The sequence below is a fragment of the Perognathus longimembris genome, chromosome 5 (assembly GCF_023159225.1).
Source record: "Perognathus longimembris pacificus isolate PPM17 chromosome 5, ASM2315922v1, whole genome shotgun sequence".
NCBI classification, from domain to species: domain Eukaryota; kingdom Metazoa; phylum Chordata; class Mammalia; order Rodentia; family Heteromyidae; genus Perognathus; species Perognathus longimembris.
This window is the reverse complement of record NC_063165.1, coordinates 58,890,194-58,905,518: the sequence shown is the minus strand read 5'-3', so window position 1 is coordinate 58,905,518 and position 15,325 is coordinate 58,890,194.

The following is a 15,325-nucleotide window of genomic DNA, read 5'->3' as shown; positions in this document are numbered from 1 at the left end:
CCACTTCAACCTAAACCTCTCACCTTATATAAAAGATTGCAAGATTAATTCAAAGAATAATTCAAAATGAGTCTTTTATTTAAACACATGAAGTTGTAAATCTTTTAGAAGAAGAATTAGGAAATACCTTTATAGCCAAGGATTAAGCAAAAATTCCTTCAGTACAATACTGAAAAATACATAAAAGAAAAAGTGATTTTATCAAAATAAATCTTTTCTCCATAAAAGATATGATTAAAAATGAAAAAATAAGATAATGGGGCTGGGAATATGGCCAAGTGTTCACCTAGTATATATGAAGCCCTGGGTTCGATTCCTCAGCACTGCATATATAGAAAAAAAGAGCTGGAAGTGGCACTGTGGCTCAAGTGGTAGAGTGCTAGCCTTGAGCAAAAAGAAGCCAGGGACAGTGCTCAGGTCCTGAGTTCAGGCACCAGGACTGGCAAAAAAACAAAAAAACAAAAAAAAAAAGATAATAGCTAGAGAATATGGTTACAAAGTGGATATGTAATAAAGGGTATATATGTATGTATATTTCTCAAAATTTAACAATAACCAGATATATATCCAGTTGCCAGATGCTCAAACCTATAATCCTACCCACACAGGAGATTGAGATCTGAGGTTCACAGTTTAAAGTTGCCTGGTAGGAAAAGTCTCTGAGACTCTTATCTCTAATTACGCACCCCCCCCCCCAATGCAGAAGTACTTTAGGATGAGAGAGAGAGAGAGAGAGAGAGAGAGAGAGAGAGAGAGAGAGAGAGAGAGAGAGAGAGACATACAAATATGGCTGGGGATATGGCCTAGTGGCAAGAATGCCCTCCTATACATGAGGCCCTGGGTTCGATTCCCCAGCACCACATATACAGAAAATGGCCAGAAGTGGCGCTGTGGCTCAAGTGGCAGAGTGCTAGCCTTGAGCAAAAAGAAGCCAGGGGCAGTGCTCAGGCCCTGAGTCCAAGCCCCAGGACTGGCCAAAAAAAAAAAAAGAAAGAAAGAAAAAGAAAACATACAAATCTAATTTTTCAAAATGTACAAAAAGACACTCCATCACAGAGTATGTGCCAGTGACAAACAAGTCTATATAGAGATGCTTAGCATCATCAGCCATTAGGAACTGAACATGTAAATCACAAAGAACATTGCTATAATGCTTAATACTGAATGGCTTATATAAGTTAAAGGAAGAAAAGTCAAGAGGGAAATTTCACTGTCACATGTCCATGCATGTTTACACTGTACAGGTATTCCAACCAATTGCTATTTGCTTATTTGAAAGGCTTACTTAAAATTATTTTTTAAACCCAACAGTAGAGATGCTGACAAGGTACAGAGGGCATGGGTGGCTCACATCTATAATTCTAGCTACTCAGGAGACTGAGTTCTGAGAATCATGGTTCAAAGTCAGCCCAAGGAAGAAAAGTCCATGTGATCTTAATGTCCAATTAACCAGCAGAAAACTGGACGTGACCCTGTAGCTCAAAGTGGTAGAGTGCTAGTCTTGAGCAAAAAAAGCTGAGGGACAGTCCATGAAATTCTTATCTCCAATAAAACTACTCAGAAAAAGCCAAGTGGTAGGCGGGCTCCAGTAGCTCACACCTATAACCCTAGCTACTCAGGGAGCAAAGATCTGAGGATCAGAATTTGAAGCCAGCTGTGGCAGGAAAGTCTGTGAGACTCTTACCTCCAATTAACCACCAGAAAACCAGATGTCATCCTGTGGCTCAAAGTGGCAGAGCATTAGTCTTGAGCAAAAAAGCTAAGGGACAGGGTTCTGGCCCTGAGTTCTAGCCCCATGACTGAAAAAAAAAATTTTTTAATGTAAATCCAGGTGTCCATAACAACTCCATTTATAACAGTCCAAAGTGAAACACCTCAGACTTTCTTCAACAGGAGAATAAATAAACAACTACGGCATTACCATATCAACAACAATCAGATCGACTGGGTGCTGGTGGCTCACACATGTAAACACAAGCTACTCATGAGGCTGAGATCTGAATACCACTGCTCAAAGATAGCTGGAGCAGGAAAATCCACAAGACTTTTATTTCTAAAAAGCCAGAAGTGGGGTGTGGCTCAAACTGGTAAGGCATCAGCCTTGAATAAAAAAGCTAAATGACAGCCCCCAAGCCCTGAGTTCAAGCTCCAGGAATGGCCCTAAATAAACTAATAAAGAGCTATCACTCTTTATATCTCAGAGCTGGAGTTATCTGGTTACTGGAAAGAGTTGAGTTTTAGAATTTATATATTATATAATACTGTTTGTAAGAGATTCTAGAAATGGTAAAACCATACCAACAGAGAACGTATTAGTGGTTGCTAGTAGCAAAAAGTGGGTATGAGTCCAACAAACCAAATGTTAATTTGAGGTGGTAGGTCTGTCTTCTATACACATTGAAACTCAAAAGTATTGAATGGATAAAACATATACTAGACTCCCCACATTGTAAGGCATTTGGGTTATTTCTGATTTTTGAGCACTGCAAATGATGTGATAATCATTATTGTAGCTAAACATCTACATAAATCCTTAGACTTTAAGAACAAAAATGTTTAGAAGTGGATTTGCTAGGTTACTGATATTGACATTTCTAAAGGTCATTCGCATTTTGCCAAAATGTCCTCCAGAAAAGTAGTGTCCAAATTCCATTCCTAGAAGGTTATGAAAGTCCCTATGTCTCCATAAGCTTTTCACTCATAGTCAGCAGCTGCACTGTGTGACTCTGTGGCATGCAAAGTTCTTCAAAGTCCTTCCAGATCAATATATGTCCAATCATCTTCAAACAACAAAACAATCCGCAGAACATCACTCACCCCTGGTATGCACAAGGTACTGTTTAAAACTTGTATTTGTTGGTAAGAATCAATGAATAGCTCAGATTCTTTTGGAGGGCAATGACTATTCCCATTTAAATCTAAATTCTTTTGAGTTGTCTAGTTTTTAATGTAACCATTACTCATCCAACCTCAGATTAGATACAGTTTTATAGACTGCTATCTTAAGTAGCCTTAGAAACCCAGGATTCTATGCTGGCTACCATAAAAAGCACAGGAATGGAGAATACAGTTTAGCAGTGGATACAACAATCTTCCTGCCTTTTGAGCTTTCACAGGCAGTTGAGGAAGGAAGGCCATGAGAACGTTGCAGATATCAAACTATAAAAGCAAGGGAAGGAAAGATTGCATCTGGATGGAGAATAGAAGAGTCTCCCTGGAAGAGGGGGACTCTGGAGCAGGTCATGAAGTAAGTAGAGAGTTTTGTACTCTATACCTCAAGAAACCCCTTCTCTACCCATATTCTATGCCAACTTCAGCAACGTTACAGGATGTTGGGGTGGGTAGATCTATTGACTGGTGAAGAGTCTGTACACCTGCCAAGTATGACTGTTGGTGGCTTTTTCATTGTGTCTTTTTTTTCCTGTTTGTTTAAAGTATATTTTTTCCTCCTGTCTTCAGGACACAGTGACACACATTTTAATTTTAGCAAAGGACAGTGCCAGATAAGTGTTGAAAGGAAGGTGGCTGATTTCTGCTCAATTGCTTCTTGTTTTTAAATATAAGAATCATGCCTGCCAGAGTACATGACCTCCTAAGGACAGATGATCTCCTAGAAACTTGTCCTCTTTTCCAAATCTTCAAAAATGCATGTAAACACTAGATGCACAGGATTACTTGTGTGTTTTTGAAATGTAGCTTAAGATATGTCACAGCTCCAGTGAATTTTTCCTATCTGCTAAATAAGTTTCAAACTCCCTATAGTAACATTCAAGACAATATTCTGGCCTCTAACTTCACAACTACTATTTGCCTGCTTTCTCTCTGCCTCTCTGTCTTTTTTTGTCTCTCTCTCTCTCTCTCTCTCCATTTTTTTCCCCTCTGTGTCTCTTTCTTTTCTCATGTACACACACATACAAACATATACTTTTCTTAGCCAGCCATGGAATATAATCAACATTGCCCAATCTTGTCTTTTACTGATAAATGAATCAAAAACTGAAATGCAATATTTGAATAGAATTAAAACTCTAGAGGGTCAAATGTTAAATTTTATCCCTTTCTATTATACTGCATCTCATTCTAATGAAAGTAAAAATTTGCTTAAATTTATCTCAGTTCCAAACAATCCAATTAAATAACTGAGAAAACAAATTTCAATCATTTTCAGGAATATATGTGGCCAATAAACCACATTTAAAATGTTCAATATTCTTAGCAATAAGGGAAATATAACCAAAACAACACTGAGATTCCATATCAACCTAGCCAGAATGAAAATCACTAAGAAAACAAACAGCAACAAGTGCTGGTGAGGATGTAGGAGAAAAAGAAACCCTCATATGCTGCTGGGGATGTAAGCTAAAGCAACTTCTATGAAAATCAGAGATTGGGAAGACTGCTCTTCCAGGTCAGCTCAGGGAGTAATGTCTGTGAGGCTTCATCTCCAAATAGGAAAGCTTGATACAGTGGAGCTCACCTATGATACCAGCAATGATAGGAAGCCTAAAAGCTGGTGAATAGCAGCTTAAGCACATGCCCAGGGGGGTGGAAGTAAGACATGATCCTAAAACTAACAAGGGAAAAATAGGCTGAGGGTGGAGCTCAGTGGTACTGCACCAGCCTGGCAAGCTAATGGCCTTAAGTTCAAACCCCCATATCATAAAAAAGAAAAGGAAGAAAAAATCATATATACGTATATATACACACACATGCATATACACACACACATATATATATATCACTACTATACAGCAAATGAATTATGTCATTTGTAAGAAAATGGATGGAACTATAAATCAGCTGTTGAGTCCAAAGAAGCCAAACTCTGAAAGCCAAGTATGTCATATTCTCATTCATTTGTGGAATATACACCTAAAATATTGTTAGTGACGACAATGGTGATAATAATGAGTCATGTATATAAAAGGAGGCACCAGGTTAGGAAGAAACCAGGGGGAATGGGGTAAGAGAAAGGAAGGGGTTCTAAACAATAAAGAGGATCAAAGGATGGTACGTGTGTGTGTGTGTGTGTGTGTGTGTGTGTGTGTGTGTGTGTGATGACAGCATAGTGAAATCCACCATATGTTGTTTGAAGAAGTAGAGGACAAGAGAGAAATGGAATGAGAACATGGTAGAGATTGTTAATATGTTCAAAGTGAAGTGTGGGCATATATGGAAATATTGTAATTAAATCCTCTTATATTACAAATGTACAATAATTTAAAAGCAAATGGACAGAAATAAAACTAAATATAATAAGCAAATAAAAAGTAAATGTGGGCTGGAAATACGGCCTACTGGCAAGAGTGTTTGCCTCTTATACATGAAGCCCTGGGTTCGATTCCTCAGCACCACATATATAGAAAACAGCCAGAAGTGGCACTGTAGCTCATGTGACAGAATGCTAGCCTTGATCAAAAAGAAGCTAGGGAAAGCACTCAGGCCCTGAGTTCAAGCCTCAGAACTAGCAAAAACAAATAAACCAACCCTAAATGTTTTGACATTCCAAATATTTTCATTAAGTTGAAAGACGAACAGGTTGAACAGGAAAATAGAGGTTTTAAAGTTATATTTTGACTTCTTATATACCTGGAAGTGGTTGGATATGAGAAAAGGTAATGAATAATTTAGTACCTCTCAGCATACAGATGGTAGTAAAAACTGGGAGAGACTGAGAGATTTCCTAGACTGTATATATAATATGAAAAGATTTCTATCAAAACTAGAATCTTAATGAATACCACCAGTATTTGACAGCAAGGAAAGAAGAGTTGTCAAAGCAGACCAAGAAGTTATAACAAAAAGATAAAAAGAAAACTAGACGTTTGAAAGTTTCAAAGAGGAAGGAAGTGGTAAACTGTAGAATACTACCAAAGGGCAATAAAGAAAGGACTAAAAACAGTATACATGGACTTTGGCAGTTGCAAATTCCTTCACATATCAATAAAATCACCTCCCAGATGGTTAAGTGATGAATTAGTAATTTGCTAAACCTTCCAAAAAGCTAATTTAAATGGAGAAGAGAGAAATTGCTTGGCTTAAGCAGTAAGTTATTTCTCTGGTATTATTAAATGCTTGTGAAAAAAAAGAATTGGACCCCTAGCTCCTACCATACAGGAAACTGATATCTGAGGGTCACAGTGCAAAACCAGACCAGGTACACAAATCCAAGAAATTCTCATCTCCAGTTAACCAGCAAAAATTCAATGTTAGAGATGTGGCTCAAGTAGTAGAATGCCAGCCTTGACCAAAAAAGCCAAGTAAGAGCATGAGACCCTGGATTCTAACCTCAGTATCAACATTAAAAAAAACCCAACTTGAAATGGATGATAGACATAAATGTCAAAGCAAGAACATTAAAACTCTTAGAATAAAGCAAAAAGAGTGCCAGGTGCCATGGCTCATGCCTGTAATCTTAGCTACTCAGGAGTCTAAGATCTGAGAATTGCACTCTAGCCAGGGCAGCAAATTTGTGAGGCCCTTATTTCCAATAAACTACCAAAAACCCAGAAGTGGAGCTGTGGCTCAAGTAGTAGAGTTTTGGCCTTGAGCAAAAGCAGTGAAAGGACATCAACCAGGTCCTGAATGCAAGCCACAGGACCAGCATAAATAAATAAATAAATAAATAAATAAATAAATAAATAAATAAATAAATAAATACACAAAGAGTAAACTTTTGTGATTCTAGTTTAGGCCTATGTTACATAGGATACCAAAATCATAAGCAATGATAAAATAAGTAAATGAATTGGATTTTATCAAAACTAAAGTCTTCAGTGTTCCTAGAAAGAAAATGAAAGGGAGAAGAAAGTAAACTTGAAATGATAGTAATAAAAATGAAAAAGGCTATCCAGAAATGGGGGAAAACATTAAGGTATTAGTATCTGAAATACATTTTTTAAAATACATATCACCTTTATAATAACAAAAAGAACTACCACTCAACAAAAAAATACCACCCAAATTTTAAGTAGACATATCTCCAAAGAAATGTATAATAGCTAATATTCACATATAGAAAAGCTCAGATTCAGTGGTCATAGGAAAATGAAAATCAGAAACTTAAATGGTATAGCATTTCAAACCTACTAGAATGGATACAATAATTAAAACTAAAATTAGACAATAACAAATGCCAGGTGAAATCTATGTGTATGTCTGGTAGGAATATAAAATTATGTAGACACTTTGGGAAAGTTTCTCAGAATGTTAACACAGGGCTGAGAATATGGCTTAGTGGCAGAGTGCTTGCCTTGCATGCATGAAGCCCTGGGTTCAATTCCTCAGCACCACATAAAAAGAAAAATCCAGAAATGGCTCTGTGACTCAAGTGGTAGAGTGCTAGCTTTAAGCAAAAAGGAAGCCAGGGACAGTGCTCAGGCCCTGAGTTCAAGCCCCAGGACTAGCAAAAAAATTGTTAACACAGAGTTACTCCATGCGTTATTTAGCATTTGTACTATAATAAATACTATAGACAAACAATTCTATTAAGCTTAAAGGAGGAAAGATTTATTTTGGTTCATAGATTCAGAGATTTCAGTCCTTGATCATCTGGCTCCATTGCTATAAGGCTGAACCATCATAGTTGTAGAACATGGTAAATAAAAACTTCTCACTTAATGGTGGCCAGAAAGCAGAAAGAGCAGAGGGTGAGGCACAAGAAACACATTCAAAATCAAGACCCAAGTTGGGTGCCAGTGACTCATGCCTGTAATACTAACTACTCAGGAAGCTGGGATCTGAGGAGCTGATTCAAAGCCAGCCCCAGCAGGAAAGCCTGTGAAATTCTTATCTCTAATCACAGAAAAAGCCAGAAGCGGTGCTGTGGCTCAAGTGGTACAGTACTAGCCTTAAGCAAAAAGGAGCTCAGGAGTGACACCGTGGCTCAAGTGGTAGAGTGCTAGCCTTGAGCTGAAGAGCTCAGGGACAGTGCCCAGGCCCAGAGTTCAAGCCCCATGACCACCACCAACAACAACAAAAGATCTCTTCTGTGGGCTGAGAATGTAGCTTAGTGGTAGAGTGCTTGCCTAGCACGTATGAAACCCTGGGTTTGATTCCTCAGAACCACGTAAACAGAAAAGGCCAGAAGTGGCACTGTGGCTCAAGTGACAGATCACAAGCCTTTAGCAAAAAAGCTCAGGGACAGTGCCCAGGCCTTGAGTTCAAGCCCCAGGACTGGTGAAAAAAAAAAATGAAAAAAGGAGCTCAGAGACAGTGCCCAGGCCCCCAGAGTTCCAGCCCTAGAACTGGCAAAAACAAACCAAGGAATGAATAAACACACACACACACACAAAAAAAAAAAAACTTGCCCCTGTCAATTAATTTCCTTCACTCAAGTCTTACCTTCCAGTTTCTATCATCTCCCATAATTCTATCAGATTATAAATCCATCAATGGATTTATCCTTTGATTAAATCAGAGTCCCCAGGATCCAACCATCTCTCAATGATTGGATCTACTAGCTAGAAACACACTTTCACACTTGCAACATATAGGCCTTCTCTGAGGACACTTCATATCAAAACAAAAATTTCATATGATCCATCAACTCCACAAGATTTGAAAAACATATGTCCAAAAATAACAGAAAAGCATGCCCACACAAAAACTTGCACCTGAATGCCCATGACATCAGTATACATAAAAGCCAAAAGGTTGAAACAACCCAGATATTTGTGAACTAACAAACTTAAATCAGTGGAATATCATTCATACAGAAAAAGAATGTATATGAAATGTTCAGAATGGGAAAAACGCCAAACAAAAACTAAATAAGTGGTTACCTAGTGTTTGGGGCAGAGGTGGGAAAGAAGAAGAGAAAATGCCTTGTTAATAGGGTGAGAGCTGTGTCCCTAGTTTAGAATGAAAATATTCTACAATTAGGTAGTGACAATTAATGCAAAATCCTACATAATAAGCATTCTTTTTTACACCTTGTGTCTGTGGGTTGTTTCTCAATGAAAGTCCTATGATAAAAGAGGGAAAGGAACTAATTATAAGGTAAAGACACAGAGAATATAATAAAGGACTATCACAGGGCTTCATGGAGCCCTGGGTTCCACCACTGGCACCAGAAAGAAAGTAATGAAGGAAGAAAGGAAAGAAAGACAATGATGGAATGGGAGGGGAAGAGAAGGGGAAGGCAGGCTAAATCATTATGGCAATGACAGACTCAGAACGAGAGAGAGGGGGGAAAAACACGCATAAAGTAAGTGTGCAGGTGAGGGAGCAGTGGTAGTGTAGGACCTGGAGCCTGGATTTTCTAGAAAATTTAAGTCACATTAACTTCTGGAAGCAAAGAGTTGAGAGCTGTATGAGGAATTTGGGGGAAAGGATGATAATTAGTATAAACAAATGTAGACCTAAGGAGTTGGAGAAGCAACAACCTAAGAATAGATTAAAGAAGGAAGCTGGAATTTGCTAAGACTTCCTTTGCTTGGCATCTGGCCCTGGGGCACATCTTGCTCTCTTTTCCTTTTAGCACCTTGCTAATCTCACAAAAGGCCTAGGGAGATGGTACTGCCAGTGAGCTGCTCAAGCAAGCATGATGGAGGGAGACCTCAGGGCTGTACAGAACTGTTGTCAACATCATTGGCCAAAGTGCAGAAAGGTCAAGTACTGCAAATAATTATGACTAGGAGAATTCTTTCCTGCAAAATTTGCCACAAAGAAATTCCACTGAGCATAAATATTGGATCAGGGTAAGCGACAGAGCCCAAGGACCCTTGATATTTCCAGCAGCCCAGAAATCATGGTACCCTCAGTTAACCCCAGAAGGAATACTCTCCCAACCCAGGCTGGGAGGGTAAACTCCAATCAGGTGTTCCTGCTGGCTTACCCCACTGGACAAGCACAAAGTGTAAAACCAGCCTCCTCTGCACCAGTGGGTAAGCGAAGAGTGTCATATAACGGCACACCCAGAAAGGTTTTTAAGCATAATTAAGGACACAAGAACATCCCCCGGCAAAATGGCCTTTAGAATAATGTAAGTAGGTTGAACAATAACCATGCAAATATAACAAGTCAAAATTTATGTCCATTTTAGAAAAAATTAATAAATCTAATTAAATAGACCATGTAGATATGGGGAGACTATACTAGTTTAAATAGTGAGACCCTAAATGCCACTTCCAGCATCCTTGTTATTTTTAATTTTTTAGGCCTGAAACCAGGACTCGAACTTTTGCTTATTGGCTGGTACTTTACCAATTGAGCCATGCCTCCAAGCCCTCAAGCATCCTCATTAGGAAGATCATGCACAGGGAAGAAAGGTGGGGGAAGACTGAGCAGAGGTGCTTACTATCAATAAGCCAAGAATTGCTGACACCACTGGAAAGCTGAAATAGGCAAGGAGTAAATTCTTCCCAAGAGCCTCCAGAGGGAGCAGGGTCCCACTTGGGTTTAGGATTTCTAGCCTCCAGATTTAGAGAGAGAGAGAGAGAGAGACAGAGACAGAGAGTCAGAGAGACAGAGGAAGGAAAGTAGGAAGGGAGAGAGAGATAATAGATCAAGAGATATCAATATATAAATAAATAGAAATATAATTGATATTTACATATCGATATATCTCTATAAATATATCTAAAGATAGATATATTTTCCAGATATAGATATATATAGGCTTTTTTTTTTTTTTTTTTGGCCAGTCCTGGGCTTGCATTCAGGGCCTGAGCACTGTCCCTGGTTTCTTTTTGCTCAAGGCTAGCACTCTGCCACTTGAGCTACAGCACCACTCCTGGCCGTTTTCTGTATATGTGGTGCTGGGGAATTGAACCCAGGGCTTCATGTATATAAGGCAAGCACTCTTTGCCACTAGGTCATATCCCCAGCCCTAGCCATTGTTTAAAACCACCTAGTTTGCATTAATTTATAATTCCAGACTTAGGAAACTACTGCCATGATGATGATGTTCTCTCTGCTCTTCGCACATATAAAGCCCACTATTGATTGGGAACCAGTGGAAAGTGAAAGTTTGAGGAAAGAGAACTCCAGAAGTAACAGTCAATGGGATTATCATCTCAATTCCTCTTCCTCCTTTCAGGAGATTTTTCAGTTTCTTTTCTAGTGATTCCTACATGCTTCTCTCACCTCAAATGCCGTCTTTACAGGAAAAAGAACCATTAATTAGTTCTTGTTCAAATTCTCCATGGAAACTTGTGTTCAACTATAAGAAAAAAAATTAACAGGTTTGGAGCAGGACACATGTTCTTAGCCTTGGTCTACCCCTAAGTGTGAAGCCAATTTGGCCTTGGGTAGTTTATTTTACCTCTGGTTTACTCAACTGATAAATGGCTCCTTCTCATAGAAGGCTAATCCATGGAACTTAATCAAATAAATCAAGGTGTTCGTCTGGACTGTCTATGAAGGGGGCGGGGGGGGGCGGAAACACAAAGAAAATCTTACATGCTAATGCTTCTGTTAGGAGAGTTATAATTCAAGAGCTGCAAGAGTTAGAATAAAGGGAAAGGAGGTAAATGAATGAGAAACGAACAGAAGGCTGGGAATGTGGCTCGGTAGTAGTGCTTGCCTAGCCCTGGGTTCAATTCCTCAATACCATATAAACAGAAAAGGCTGGAAGTGGTGCTGTGACTCAAAAGGTAGAGTGCTAGCCTTGAGCAAAAAGAAGCTCAGGGACAGTGAGCAGGCTCTGAGTTTAAGCCAGGACTGGCAAAAAAAAAAAAAAAAAAAAAGGAAAGAAGAAAGGAAGGAAAGGAGGAAGAGAGGGAGGGAGGAAGGAAGGGAGGGAGGGAGGGAGGGAGGGAGGAAGGAAGGAAGGAAGGAAGGAAGGAAGGAAGGAAGGAAGGAAGGAAGGAAGGAAGGAAGGAAGGAAGGCAAAGAAAAGGAGAAACAAACAGAAGATAAATGTCATACTTTTTGTAACACCACGAGAGAAGTGACCTGTTGCAGAGGTCATGAGCACCATTGCTGGAGTCAGAAGGACCTGAGGAAAGGTAAAAGTATAAATCACTTCCTGTCCACATCCTTTCATTCACTGCTCAAACTTCACCCCACAAAGAGTTGACTTTCCTAGACCTCAGATGAGGTTACCTAATTCCTCCAAATAACCACTGGAGAAGCAAGAGCTGACCCATCATGATGACAGAAGAGTGGATGGTGCCTGTGGGTCAGACCTGAGCACTGGAGATGATGCATTGTGGCCATGCAATAAGGTCTGCTGGTGCCCATACCATACCCCAGATCTCCAGGGAAGGATAAGGAGGTAGTTGAGAAACTGGCCACATTAGAAGATGTCTAGAAGGCAGCCACCGACACTAAAGTTTTGCCTTCAGCAAACTGAAGGACCAGGTAGGAAGATGGAACAGAGCAAGTCCCATGGAAACAGGTAGAGAAATATCACATGCTTCATAGATATTACTTTACTTTTGGCTACTTTTACTCCCTTCTTTTAATTTTAATCCTTACTGTCTGTCGTTTGTTTGTTTGAGATGGGGCCTTGCTATATTGCCCATGCTCTGCTTACTCTCCTGGGCTCAAGTCATCCTTCTGCCTCAGCTTCCCCAGTAGCTCATGTGTATACTACTGAGCTCTTTTGTACTGACAGATATTAAGAGATACGGTTTATCTCTATTTCATCTACAAAAAGAAAATCTCGTAAGAGATTCTGGTGAGATGCTAGTGCTTGCTTAGGCAATATGGCAACTGATGTTGGAAGACAGAATCAGTTACAATTTGATCTTCATTTTCTCTGGCTGTCTGGGAAGCAGATTTGGGGTGATGAGCAGGAGTCGTGGGAATGTGAGGGTTTCATGGAAGTAGAGCTGATCAACTGGAGAGTTTGAATGCAATATAGTGGCCCAGAACTGGCAAAGCCCTTTAGAAATGCTATGGGTTGAAGGTAGAGGAAACAAGTCTCCATCGCCTTCCTTCCCCCATACACACACACATCCTCTCATTGTTAAATCACAAGGAGAGTACCTAGGAAGAAACTGGCTGTGACTCCAGTAGTGAAAAGTAGCTGAAATTAATTCCTTAGTTCTGAAGGAGGCCAGGGAGGGTACATCACAGAATCTAAGACAAAAGTTTTTTCCTGTTAAAGGGTAAATTATAGACTATCAGCCTCTTCCTTCATCTAAGACTTCTTTTGGGGAGTGATTCTTTTACAACAAAAATCATATTCACCTTTTTCATAGTTTCATAAGTAAGAGGACTTTCAAATCCTTTCCTATTTTCCATTTCAGGCCATAGAATGGATACTTACAGGATTTGCAACATTTCTTAATTATATCCTATCCCCAATAAGAACAGGAGTCAATGAGGTTAGTGGAGCCACTGGATCTCATGCTGTTCGTGGGTGGGCCTCCGGCCACTGAGCTACTTATGATCTGCAAGAGTGAATCCCTGAGTCTCTGGTTCTCCCCTTCTTGCCTCACTACTAGCTAATGGGATCAAGATCTGTCTTCTAGAATTAGGTCTATCCTGCCACCTTAGTTTATCCATCTTTTCTGTCCGGTTAAATCAGGAAGCCCAGTTTGCTATAGACACAAATTCTGACCACCCACAGTTGAAATCCCACAGAAATCTCCATTAATCCCATAATGCCTTCTCCACTAGTTTGTCAGATGTACATTAGGGATTAATAAACATCCAATCAAACTGTATTTTAATCTTATTTGGACAAGTAATTGATGTGTATTTTAGTTTTCTTTTCAGTTTTTATTTCTTTAGCCAATAGTGTGGGAGGAGTTCAGGTCCTGTGCTAAGTGATGTTGAAGTGGAAGTAGAAAAGGTAAAAATCCATGATTTTATGGAATTTATGTATGTGTGTGTTTATTTATTTATGAGATACAATCTTACTATATAGTTGAGGCTGACCTCAATTTTGTAACCCTCCTACTTTGGCCTTCAAAATGCTGAGAATAAAGGTTTACACCCAACATCTACCTTGAAATTTACACTTTAGACAATAAATAAATCAGCAAATGAACACACCTCAGATCTTGTGAAGTGCAAAAGGGACTAAGACAGGCAGTGATAATAAAGGGTGGGGTTGCATGGGTGGAAGACAGATCTTTTACACTGAATGACTGGTTCCCTGAAAGGGAGACATCTGAGCTGAGACTTTAATGCCTAGAAAAGGTCAGACATGTGAAGATGACTGAGTGACATTCCTGGCAGGGGTAAGCAGCAGCAGCCAGAGGCAGGAATAAGATTGGGAGGTATGAGGAAACAACAACAACAAAAATAGTGAACCTGGAGAATAATATATAAGAAAAAGAAACGTCAAATATGAGTTCAGCACAAAAGCAAGAGTCAAATCATCAAGGGATTTCTACCCTTAATCACAGTATTTTCCAAAATGAGTAACATATACTAGTGCAAATATTTTTGTTGGAATAATAATGTATTTTAATAAGAAATGCACTCACTGCCTTACATATGAAACTGTAACCCTTCTGTACATTACTTTGAAAATAAATAAATTCATAAAAAATGTATTTTAGTATATATTAAGGAAATATATTTATTGCATCAAAACTACTGTTTCTGCTGGGTGCCAGTGGTTCACACCTGTAATTCTGGCTACTGGGGGGGGGGGGGGGGCGGGGGAGGGCTGAGATCTGAGGATCACAGATCAAAGCCAGTCAGAGCAGAAACTCTTATCTCCAATCAATCACAAAAAAGCCAGAAGTAGAGCTATGGCTCAAGTGATAGAGTGCTATCCTTGAGCAAAAGAAGCTCAAGGACAGCACCCAGGCCCTAAGTCTAAAAACCAAACCAAAACAAAAACCCCTACTATTTCCAAAATATTATTATTTAGGTGAAGTTAAACTTGAAAGCAAAAGGAACTTAAAGAGAATATTAAATCAATTACAGTATAGGTAATATGCAGCCACAGCAAAGAACAGTATTGTTTACAGAAATAATGTGAAAGAATATATTAATTACCAAGTAGAATCAAGGTGGAGAAATATACAATCTGCTATGTCTTGTCCCTACCAGCCTCCCCCATGCTGGATGCTCAGAAATGAGAAGTGGAAAAGTTGCTGTGATGCCACAGAGATGGCCTGCTATCCTCCAAATGACCGTTCCCACTGTGTTAACTGTAGTACTGTGTTAACAAGTAGTAGACAAGCTAGAGGCCATAATTCCCAATTTGTGTTCATATGAGATCAGACCACATGAATCATTTTTCCCGTAGATGGAGAGTAGAGGGATAAGTGTAGACTTCCTGTGCCTTCTCCATCAGCAAGCGGTTCTGAGAGGATTCACTCACTGTGAGGGGATAGCAGAAATCCAAGACAGAAGCAGCCTGGAGCCTGGAATTCCATGTGGAAGGAAGACATTCTCAGACCAGGAACTGGTA